At 46.9% G+C, this 12,840-nt stretch overlaps 1 long non-coding RNA gene across 1 annotated transcript; it reads left to right on the plus strand.

Annotated features, from left to right (window-relative positions):
- Positions 1 to 5,416: 5,416 nt before the first annotated feature.
- LOC142790304 (uncharacterized) lies at positions 5,417 to 9,227 on the plus strand. Its single transcript, XR_012889418.1, has 3 exons — positions 5,417 to 5,657; positions 6,516 to 6,637; positions 8,880 to 9,227. It is a non-coding gene; the product is annotated as an uncharacterized LOC142790304 (long non-coding RNA).
- Positions 9,228 to 12,840: the final 3,613 nt, after the last annotated feature.

A 12,840-nucleotide genomic window follows, 5' to 3' on the forward strand; every position in this document is an offset into this window, starting at 1 on the left:
CATAAGAAACTAGCGCCGCACAGCGGGGCAGTGCCTGAGACTACATGCGCTCAAGCTTCGGTGACGCTGAACGTGCGGTTTCCAAATAGGGTGACCCGAGAGTGGGGAAGAATAGAACGATGTGGGTGCGTTGAGCGTGTTCCCCTCAGGAAAAAGAAGAGCATTCCTGGCGTAAGCAGCGAAAACCACCTTAGAGCAGCCCGACAACAGAGCGAGAGGGGTGACGAACAATAGTCCTCGCCGGGAGCCAGTCGGCGAATTGTACTCACCCCGAAAACGTTCTCGGAATCTCCGATGCCCACAATACTTGCTTGACCTCTGCAACCACGCAAGGGGAGCCTTTGTCTACGTAAAACCACAAAAAATGTCGATTTTACCGGAATACTCGGATGAGCACACACCTTCGCTTTAAAACCAAGTTGAAATATTTTACAGGCAGCACTCACCCCTAATAATCGTTAAGAAGTGCATGCAAGAGTCTCAAACGTCGCAAGCACACCAAGCTTCCAAATTTTGTGTCAGGGGTCCTTTAAAACAGACATAGAATATTAGGAAACTAATGAGAACTGGGGAATGCTCGGAACGAGCTTCAAAAATGAGGCCAGGGCACACAGGATCGAGCTTCTTGAGCCGCTGCGATCTTTAGCGTGCGTGCAATGTGGCCACCTGGCTGTTTTGGGCTGGTTGGTACATGATCGACGAAGCGAAAAAAAAAAAAAACTGCGCGGAACACCGGACAGTGAAAGAGACGGACCAAGCGCTTTTTTTCGCTTCGTTGAAAATACAAGGATGGAGAGGAAGCTACAGGAAAGCTGGCCTTTGCCCCTTCCTCCTGGAATTTCGAATACCTTGTCTATGCAGGCAGCTCGAAAGAAACGATGCCTGCGCTCGTCACTGCTGGAGCCTGGATGTCTCCCCCCCCCCCCTCGCTAATGCACACCCATGCTATGGTGGCTAGCCACCATACCCATGCTAAAAGTTCTGAATGCGCACTTGTGCGCCACGTGCTTCCGCGAGCATCGGCAAGCCTATCTCTCACACCATCCCTCTCGCTCCTCGGGTTCTGAAATCCGGGCATGTTCATGGCCGATTCTGCGGGGGTCTACCCAGCGTACCCCTTCAGAGAACACGAACTCAAACGAAGTGGTTCAACCGGTTCAACCTACAACACGTGGTAGCGTTGCTTCACCATGGCTCACTGAGCCGCAGATCACTCGTTCTGTAGAAAAAACAGCCGCTCAAAAGATTTCGTTCACTCCTGAGCGACACATCTCTATTTCCAGTACACTCAAGGACTAGGTGTAGCGTGCCGACTCGCTCGCTCTAGCTTAATCATGCCTCCAAAGTATGAGCAGCATTATCGAAAAAGTTGGGAATCACTGCCCGAGTTTAAAGGCTGGCTACGTCCTGTGGAGAGCGAAAGAACAAAAGCATCATGCGCCTACTGCATGAGCGAATTCTACGCGAAGCTGTGCGATATCAAGAAGCATGCCGCCACCACCAAGCACAAGAAGTCATCTGAACCATACTCCAGTTCTTCTCGGCAGAAGAAACTGCAGTATTCAGCCGCAACTGAGTCTTCCTGCGGCAGAAGTGAAGCAGCTCTTTGTCTGTTTATATGCGAGCACACTGCATTCCTCACCGCTGACCACCTGACAGAACTCTGCAAGAAACAGTTCATGGACAGCAAAAGTGCAGCAGGCATGCGCATGCACCGGCGCAAATGCACGAAGATCATAGTGAATGTGTTATCTCCGCATTTCGTGGATCTCTTGGTGGCTGACATCGGTGACTCAAAATACAGCCTGATAATCGACGAGGGTACAGATATTTCGATCACTAAGTTACTGGGTGTGGTGGTGCGATACTTCAGTGCTGCTCGGAAGAGCATTGTGACGACGTTTCTTGCGCTTATCGAATTGGACGATGGCACAGCTGTGACAATCGTCAGGGCATTGGAAAACCTCCTCACGCGTATGGGACTTGACAAGAAGCGTCTCCTCGGCATTGGAGTTGACAACGCCTCGGTGAATACGGGTGTCAACAACGGTATTTTCGAGACAATTAAGCGTGAGTGGCAACTCCCGAACTTGATAATGGTAAGGTGTATTTGCCATTCTTTGCAACTCGCACTTTCCCACGCTGTTCAGGGAACGCTTCCCAGGAATGTGGACTTCTTGGTGCGCGAAACCCACATGTGGTTTTCCCATTCTTCAAAGCGTAAAGCCGCGTACAGTCAACTTTACCGTAGCCTCTGCGATGGGGAAGAACCACTATCAATTCCAAGGGTGTGCGATACCAGATGGATATCGTTGGAGCCAGCGGTCGTCAGAGTCCTCGATCAATGGGACATGTTGCTGAAACATTTCGAACAAGCCAGATCAACGGAAGGATGCTACACCGCAGAGCTCCTGTATCAGATGTACTCTGATCCGCTGAATAAGCTTTATCTACTCTACCTTCGACCAATGCTACGAGAAGTTCAGCGTACAAACAAGGCCTACGAGAGGAACGACGCGGATCCCGCAAAGCTTCTTGAAGACCTCACGCTCCTAATTAAGATGGTTTGCAGCAAAGTGCTCATTCCAACGGCGAAGATAGATCCGCTGCGCCAGCCTATCGATGGTCACCTGGACCCCAAGCCATACCTGGGATACGAGTTCGAGAAACTGGCGAGCACGCTACCAGCTGGTCCTGAAGTTGACTTTGTGCGCCAGCGATGCGTTAATTTCACAGTAAAGCTGTCAAATGAGCTCCGGCAACGTCTGCCATCGAACTTCAAGATATTGCAGGGCATGGCACGGCTGTCTGTGGGAGCATGCTTGCGAGTACTCAAGGAGCCTATCACGGAGCTGGCGGAACATTTCGGTGTTCAACCAAACGAGATAGATCTCGTGAACGCGCAGTGGAAGAAGCTGACCCTGGTGGGCTGGGCCAACACCACCGACACCATTGCATTTTGGTCCGAGGCCACTGCGTACCGTGATGCAGCTGGCTCGAACCCGTTTCACGAGCTCGCGCAGCTCGCAGTTGATGTGCTCTCCTTGCCGCACTCAAACGCAGAAGTGGAAAGAGTTTTTAGCCAACTAAGCGTGGTTAAGACAAAACTCAGAAATTCTCTCAGCACTGCCAGCACAAATGCGGTCTTAAGTGTTCGTAGCGGACTTCGCCGTCTTGGAAAGTGCTGCCACACCTATGACCTGCCTGACACAGTGACAAGAAAAGTTGGAACCATGCAAGCGTACTCCTCAGCGTTCGCGCCAAGAAGTAGTGCACGTGCGCAAAGCAGTGGAGAGTCTGCAGACGAGGAGGTGTGGACTGGTGAGGTGGAACTATTGCTTGACATATAGACTTTAGTGACTTGAGTGAAATGTGAAGAACGATCGAAATGAAAGAGCGCCGGCCAAAATGAAAATATTTAAAACATTTCAGATGTTTTAAATCTTGTCATCTTGGCCGGCACTGTTTCAATTTGCTTGTTCTTCATGCTTCTTCCCTACGAGACGATACTTGGTCAAACGATCTTCTTGAGTGCAATGTGTCCAATAAAATAATTTTAGGTTTCACTCGTTCCTAGCATTGTAGTAACATATTACATCAAACGTTAGATAGCAGCTGTGCACGCAGTAGGTTATTGTTGAAAGCTAATTGACGAAGTATGGGCTCTTTGGTGGAATTGCAGTACCTTCATGAGGCAGAAAAAGCGTGCGTGGCGTGCATGCACAAAATTTATGCACACCACGCGTTCCCCTGCTTCGCGGAGAGAGAGAGAGAGAAAACTTAATTTCCGGCAGAGTGCTGCGCTGGGTTCCGACCCATGGGTATGGTGGCTAGATCATGGGGGAAGGAAATAACAGGAGGGAGCATGACGTCACGCACCCAGCCTTGGCAAGCCAACCCGTTTTGAAGCCAACAAAGTCGGCCCTTTTGCCGTGAGATCACGCAATAAACGAGACTTGCCGATACCTCGAAATACGGCGCCCGGTAGCTTTTAATCGAAATGAACTGGTTCGGCGCAGACTGGCCGGCTCACGGAGGTGTTTCAAAGACGGAACAGCGCCGAGAGAACTAAAACCTACCGCGAGCGCTGACGTTTTGGTCACTTGTTGGGCCGACTTGGTGGGCTTCAATCGAGTTGCGCAACGCTCCCTCCTGTCTTTCCTTCCTCCATGTTCCGATCTGTGGTTCAGACCTAGAAGTTTATTCCGCGCAATCCACGTCTCCCGGCAGACCCAGAGTTGCTTGTCCAGACCAAAACTGAACAGCGCAGTCCGACACTAGAAATGATTATTTTATTTTGACTGTTCACTTTATTCACCACAGCAGAAATTTATTTAAATCATTGTTTAAAAATAATCCCTTAACGTGCTTTATCCAGTCGAAAACTAAAAACTCAGGAAAAACGTCATCATCATCATCACTTAGCGACTTTTGGCTGAAATTGACGACTTTTAGGAAGCGTTCTGGCGACTTAGGCCCCCCAAAAGTTACCACCACTGGTACCGGACTTCCACATACCGGCCCTAAGCGCGGCCAGCGAAATGGCTGGCTCGTCGCCAAGCCTCGTCAGCTCAGCGGCAGCCCTTTCGGCGAGGGCCGACGCCCCAGCGGCTTCAGGTGTTTTCGGACATAACGGGGCGTTCGGAGCTGCGGCGGCGTCGGACAACTTCGGGTAGGTGGTACGACAGTGAACCTAGCCGCAGTGTCCCAGAAAGCGTTCCACACATATCGTAAAAAAAACTTCCGCGGCAATTCCTCCTCAAAGGCGGATGCACGCAGACATGCACAGATCGCGCAGTACGCCGGTGACCACAGGCATGCGCACTGTGTATGTGTTTGGGGGGGGGATGCAGGGGGGGGGGTGCTAAATCATCATCCCCATACATTGACATAATAGGGGGGGGGGGGGGGAGCGCTGCGACGAACCTTCGCCAACCCTTAAGGGAAATCCTGCGTCCGCCTATGCCGGTGGCTCCACCTTCTGGAGACATTATCGAGCGCATGAGCCAAAATGTCAATTAACGTTGCCATTTTAAAGCATTAATTTGCCTTGTGGGTCACTTCTAAAGGAAATTTGATGCAATGTTTCGAGAAACAATTCGATACTCTAAATGGCTGCAATCTGGACGCCGATTCTGAAACATGGAGATTTAGTACCATTGATATGCTTTACAGCAAGGTTGACGGCATGGGGTGTTTGATGATAGCAATGACAGAGGCCAATACCGAGTAGGTAGGTCATGAACAAGCTCATTAAAAAAATCACTGCATATCCACGGAGCGAATGATGATGAGTGGGGCAAAGCCTCCACTCGTCCGTCCACCCATCAATCTAGTTAGCACTTTAAGTACCGCCACCGCCATCCAGCGGAAATTTTAAGGACTAAACGAGGGGTGACTACTACGACGACGACACGGGACGTACGACCCACGACTGCGGAGCTTCGCCCTTAAAAAAAAAAGTGGGACGAAGACCGTCACGCGCACAAGACGTTCATGGGCCGCAAGGTGTCTACGGGCGCGTGCGGCTCGCGGGCTGCGTGTTTGAGACCCCTGGTGTAACCGTCTCTAAGGTAGAGAAGAGCCCTACTTCTTCCCACTGACTTCTTCCCAAGGAGCACGCCACCTCGTTGCCTTGCGGGACGCTTTGGACTACAGTACGATGTCGTCTGATCTTCTGTGGTACAGGCGTTTGAGATGGGACTCGGTAATGACAGGATGTCAGTAATGGAGCCTGGTAATGATCTGTCAGTGTGCAGTGCTACACAAATAAATTTATTTAAACCAGACGTTGTGCTTGTTGTGTGCAACAAATGTATGCTCTCAAAAGCACTACGGTTGGTGTAACTGGCAGCTGAGCTAGTTAGTAAGCGTTCATGTTAAAAAACGGGGTGTCACAGACATAACAGAGATATCAAGACATTACTAACGGCGTTTTGGGCGTCTTGATTTCTCTGTGATGTCTGTGTTTGCAGCTCTGTCTTTTTAACATGAACACGAGTGTGGACCGTTCTTTTCTCTCGAATGGTTCATCAATATAATGCTTAGACAATGAGAAGAAAAGGTAGGAAGGGAGGAGAGATCACCAGTAAATTTGCTTCATCCCATCCACACAACCAGTTGCCGGGGTGTCGTGGTGTGCCGTGAGACGTGGGAGGGGGAATTCTCGGCTCCTCACTGGCATTCTAAGCGCATGAGTGTTGCTCCGCACATTTACCTTTACTAAACGAAGACGACAATTCCAATGTAAATGAGCGACCAAGTGTACATATGATCATGATCCTTCGCTATATTGCAACTAAAAGGCTTGGTCGCAAAAGGGTCTACATGCAGACTGCGATATCGAGGAAACACAGCTACACAGTTTTGTGTATTATGTGTTGATACCATAAAGAAAACTCGCACAATAAAATGAGTAAGCAGAATAACAACCTAAAGAGCACGTCCCTTTTTGGCATAGATTACTGATAGAAAAAAAAGAAATCGTTACATTTCCTTTTCAATTTTCCTTGCAGCGGTATGATCGGAAACACGGAAGGATTTATTTCAAGCCCGTTCAATAACCTAAACAGCTCTCACAGCACCATGGGAATGGACGTGAAGCCTGCATTTCCATATGGAAGTCAGTTCACCACAGGTAAGATCACGATTGTATTTTTTATATTGGATGTGAAGTATCTTATGGTCAAGCTCAATCTGGTGTGAGGTGTGACCACCGCTCCTGCTCATGCACGTCCCCTCCCCTCTCCTATGCTCCCCCCTTTCTTGCCTCGCAACGCCAAAGCAGACAGCGTCTGCTAGCGAGTTTCTTGATTGAAAATACAAAATGCTTGCACTGCGCAACCGTTCACTGGCCACCTCATATATATAGGCACAGGATCTCGGCCTCCAATGTAGTGCCAGTGGGAGATTTCTCTTATGCGTTTTTTTTTATTTTATTTTATTTACATACTGCAGCCCATTAAGGGCTATGGCAGGAGTGGGTGAAAAAAAAAAACAGAGCAGAGAATTACAAAAGTACAACTTCCGGGAACACACTACAAAATAACACACGAACAAAATACAATATACATACGTTCTTGAACAATAAAAATTCGCAGCCTGTGCATTTACTAAAAGTGAACTGCGGGTTTCTGTGCCTATTCGGAATATTTTGTCTGACTTCCCATTAACAGCGATTGGCATTATCCAGTAGGAAACATCTGTTCATCACAGCGTGCTTTGCGTCTCCCCAGGTTTCTCTCCTGCGAAACGCCGTGATGAGCGCCAGTATAAATGCGCCGCCAGCGTAAGTGTTAGCGCCCACCGCTTCACATCTACACATGGCTCTCTTTAGCGGGAAACGGTGTGATTTTTCAATGTCAATTTAACCTCCTCTTTCTCAGAGTACCCTTAGGGTAATGTTGTACTAATGGCTACAGATCACCACGATTCGATATCCGCATGCTCAAATGTGTCTTTTTGCCACAACAAGCATGACTTGCTTTCGCTAAGCCCTGACAAGTGGTGCCGTGTGTCCAGTTATATTGGGAAAACGAGTGAACGTAAATGGCTGGCCCCGCCGCGGTGGTCTATTGCTTAAGGTACTCGGCTGCTGACACGCAGGTCGCAGGATTGAATTCCGGCAGCGGCAGCTGCATTTGCGATGGAGCCGAAATTGCTGTAGGCCCGTGTGCTAAAATTTGGGTGCACATTAAATAACCCCAGACGGTAAAAATATGGGGAGCCCTCCGATACGGCGTTTCATAATCATATGGCGGTTTCAGAAGGTTAAACCCCACTTATCAATCAACGAAAATGGCTGTACACTGCTCGAGTGCTTGGCTGCATCCTCGTGATACCGTAACAGCTTCCTTTTTTTTTCTTAGTTGTAGTGTGACTGACAATGTCTATAGTACATTCCTTTAACTGTGGACAACCTGAAGATCATATCTAAAGTCATTACTTTTGTTGCACGCAATCATAGATACTTCAAAAGTTCAAAAGTACCCAAATAAGGACCATCACATTTTGAGACACCTGTACGATTTTTCGAGTTCATAATTTTTGTGCGTTTATTTTTAAGGGCAGGAAGCCAAACAATACAGTTTCGCAAAAGCTTTTTTCATTAGTGCATTTTTGAGACTAAGGAGGATAAAGTCCTGCTTGGCGAAACAGAAGTAATCTTGTAGCCTTGTCGCGTACTTGCTCGCATAAGCGCTGAAATATAGTATTAAGGATTGCGTTTGAGACTTCAACGACAGGTACAGCGGCCATAAAAGATCCGTAGTGACTAGGACGTATTCTAGGTGCTGTAAAATGACCGACGTTTATGGTTCGCGCACCGGAAGTGCTTGGGAGCGCTCCCTAACAGGCTGGCATACATTGTATTGGTTTAGCGGCATAGTAACCGGCTTAGCGGTTACCAATAGAAAGTTCTTGTCATTGAGATAAACCTAATTTTGTAATTAATTTGTAGTCCGAGTCGTCACTGTCGTAGCCTGGCTGAATAGCTCCATGTGATGCTATCAAGGAGTGCCTTTTTGGGATCCTGTCGACATGCTTGGTGTTGCACTACAAACAGGGATCAACCTTTTTACAACAAAATGTGTGGTGAAAACAAAGTTTTGGAATAGTGTCCGAACCTAAACTGACCGTATACTATAACAGCACAGAGATACACGGACAAGAAAACGGACGACATACGGCACAGTGTGTCTTCGCGCTGGTGTAGTACACGATCCCTCATTTCAAACGGGCTTAAGCCGCCACCCTTCTAAAGAGGTAGTCTTTGCGTTCATACGTTACGCACATATTGCATGGAAAGGTAGCTTCATCACCTGTGTAAATGAATTTATTTTAAAATGAAAAAGGCTTCATCAGCGGCATTTTTATTGCAGGAACAAGTGCCAATCAAATGTGCAAGGACTTTGACATGCCTGCCACGGCCCTTGCAAGTCTTCGTCAAAGATTACGGGACCACGCCGTTGCACTAGGGCTTTTCTAAGACGAAGTACTTCACTGCCGGTCACTCATGAACATGAATGTCACCTGTACATAGCAGACATTTCTTCAACAGGCAGCTACTTACAAAAAAACTAATTTTTGAGATTTCTTTTTTATGTCTGTCTGTCCACTTCAATTCATCATTTACTAAAATGTACAGTACCAAATGCTACCATGAAGATTCTTAGGTGCAATTACATTGCATGACCACAGGAAATGAAATAAAGTGACCATGTATGAAACATTGTCTATTACTCAAATATTTGACGTCATGTCATAGCCAGAGGGTGGCAAACCAAGCCCGTGCTCCCCCCTCGCCCATTTTTTCGCCATGGTGTACAGAGTAAAAAATTACCATAATAAGGGGGTGCCCCTCGCAAAATCAAAGAGGTATCCACCACCCCGAAAAACATTTCTGCCTATGCCCCTGCCATGGCTAGAATAAGGATGATGGACCTTAATTTTCTTTGTTGCGACTATGTGTCCAAGCAATGAAGCCTCATAGCAAATGAATGCACAAGCATGTAATATAAAGGAAACACATAAACTATTAAGAATATGATGAAATAAAGTAAAAATGGGCCTCTTACAATGCAGGAATTCATGAGTGTGTCCTCCACATAGATGCCTATATTAGGCGCGATCAAATAAAAATTGGCAGCCGACCCCTAAAGTGAATGGTGATGAAGGAGGGAAAGTCCTTGGACCATTACAAAATGTTTATGAAATGTTAATAAATTATTAAAACTGTGCCAGGTGGCCGCCGGGGCACGCCAACAGGCACTGGTGGCACCTCGTAGCAGACTGTAAAGCACCCGCGCTTTGCTTCGACCACATTCATACTATCAATCGGGTGATGGAGAAATGCTCAGAATACACTTAACCACTATGCGTAGCTTTTGCAGGTTAAGGGAAGTCATTTTATTCAGTAGAGATATCAGCAGTCATGCAGACACTGCAGAATCAGGGCGTCGACGAAGCATGTATAAACATCCTACAAGAAATCTACAGCGGATCAACTGCCACCATAATGCTCCATAAAAAAAGCGACAGAATACCAATAAAGAAGGGTGTAAAACAAGAGGATTTGATCTACTCTATGCTATTTACCATGCGTTTACAGGAGGTTTTCAAAGGCCTACAATGGTAAGAGTTAGGGATGCGAGTTGACAGAAAGTACCTTAGTAACCTGCACTTCGCCGATGTCATTGCATTGCAGAGTAACTCTGAAAACGAATCACAATTCATCGTTACTGAATTAGACAAGGAGAGCTGAAAGGTAGGTGTTAAAATTTATTTAAAGAAAATGAAAGTAATGTACTACAACAATCTCGGAAGAGAACAACGCTTCGAGACAGGTAGCAATACTGCCACGTTCCATTTCCCAAGTTTTTGTTTTCGTCCCAAAACACCACAGGATTCTCAGCGCAAACCGCGCCTGCAGTTTTCGAGAAGGTTGCGGACTGTAGTAGATCATTTCGATAAGATCACGTCCACTGTGCGAATGGTACAGATTGTTCTGGAACCTACGCCACCGCCAGCGATAACGCTAGAACATACGACGGCAAGAGTATAAATGCCGACGCGCTTCGCCGCTTGTCAGTTGTTGATCGAAGGCCGATGCTCCGTTCGCCGCTATCAGTCCGAGACTGCTATCTGTCCAAGACTGAAGCTGTAAATGGACTTTCCGTTTACCGGGCACAGGTTCGCCCAAATAAACAATTAAACCCCAACACGAAGTCTCCTGTCTTCGGCCACGTCACGACCCCCGTGACATCTGGGTGTTTTGGGACGATAACAAAAACTTGGGAAATGGAACGTGGCAATACGCTTGAAGTTGTAAAAAAGTCTGTCTACTTAGGATAGGTAGTAACCGCAGAGCTGAACCACGAGATTGAGCACATTTGGCAGGCACTCTCAAATCATGGCAGGTGGATTGCCACTATCCCTCAAGAGGAAGGTATATAACAGCTGCATCTTGCCGATGCTTAGCTACGAAATAGAAAGCTGGAGGATTACAAAGAGGGATCAACTTACGTTGAGGACAACGCAGCGAGCAATAAAAAGGAAAATGATAGGTATAAAACTAAAGGACAAGAAGAGAGCAGAGTGTATCAGGGAACAAACAGGTGTTGAAGGGACACCAAAGGCAACTATTTAGTCGACATTGATTGTTGAAATAGCAGTCCAGAAACCTTGTAGTGTTACCTTTGTGCCAAGGAAGTGCTTATGTTGAAATAAAATCTTGCTTTATTGGCCCGCATCCGGTTAGTGCACTTCAAAATACCCGCCTCAAGCAAAACGTCTGACGTCACTCTTTTTTTGCACAAGGTTACCCGGCATTATTGCACGGCCACCGACACTAGTAGCAGCAGAACAATTTCCTGCCAATGGTTCCGAGATGGCAAACATGCTTGGTTCAACTGGGACCTTCTAGATCAGTGGTGTTAACTTTTTTTCTGCAAAAGTCGCCAGGATGCTTCTAAAAAGTCACTAATTTAAGCCAAAAGTCTCCAAACAATGATGACGATCATCATTTTTATTTGAACAATATTGTAAATCAATTTCTGTTGCGACGAATCAAGTTGGACTGTGCTGCTACCTCCTGGCTATGCCACTGTAAACTGGTCAGCGCCACAAAAAGTTTGACACTGTATACTGCGGCACTGCGGCCTCATTTATTGAAGCTCGTTCCAAGCATTCCATCATTCTCGCAGTCTTCCAATTTTTTATGTGTGTTTTAGAACATTCTAGCTCAAATTTCGAGTCCTCCAAAAAGCTGCGAAGACACCAAAGAGACTTAATTGTCACTAGCACGACTGAAAAGATGCTAAGTTAACACCACTGCGCTAGATGGCACGACCTGTATGGTTTAACCAGGTGAAAATCGAACTTTTGAAACACTCGCGCCATTTCTCTTAGTAACATCCCGTGGTTGTTTTTTTTTCATGAATCAAACAAAAAAGAATAGGTAGCATTTTATTACATCTCTTGATGCACAAAAAGTTCTTTATATTTAGTGCAGCTAGTTCGATTACTAGAGATTAAATGTACGCGGTTCGTCTGACGTCATCGAGATCATTTTGAGAATGTCCTACTGCCGTTCATTTCTTCTTGTGCATTTACCTTAATTTATTGGTAAGTAGGGCACTGATGTTGATAATATTGTCATTATAAATCTTGTCATGTAAATTGTTATTTGACTTTAGTACCCACTTCAAAACACCATAGTTGAAATCAAGAAGAATTGATTATGGGCAGGGCATGTAGCGCAAAGGAAAGATAACCGCTGGTCATTAAGGATCACAGAATGGGTCCCAAGAGAAGGCAAGCAAGGGAAGTGGGCATACGAGATTAGGAAGTTTGTCGGTATAAAGCGGCAGCAGCAAGCACAAGAGCGAGCCGACGGCGAAACATGGGAGAGGCCTTTGTTCTGCAATGTGCATAGTCAGGCTGATGATAATGATGCAAGAGCGTATGCCTGGACGGACAGATACATGAACGCACTTAGCCGGACACTTCGGTGAATTCCCCCTCTCACGGTATCCGGGAGTGCAAGACAAATTGCTTTTTTTTTCAGGCAATCTCAAATACCACTGGCGAAATGCGACGTCACTGGAAACTTGCGTGCCAACCGTATTAGCAGTCACCCGCGTCTTGCAACCTATGAATGGCACCGGCACATAAACAGTGGGGCACATCTCGGTGCTTGTGGGAATGAAAGAGTGGGATGTAAAAGAGGTGGAGAGAAGCAAGTAGGACAGCAACCCGTGCCCTCTGCATTCGGTAAGATGCACTGACGTCGCGACTAGCACTGTCGCGTCTTCCGAGTAGAACCTCAATCAAGTAGTCCCC

This window comes from Rhipicephalus microplus, unplaced genomic scaffold (genome assembly GCF_043290135.1).
Source record: "Rhipicephalus microplus isolate Deutch F79 unplaced genomic scaffold, USDA_Rmic scaffold_94, whole genome shotgun sequence".
Classification (NCBI taxonomy): Eukaryota; Metazoa; Arthropoda; class Arachnida; order Ixodida; family Ixodidae; genus Rhipicephalus; species Rhipicephalus microplus.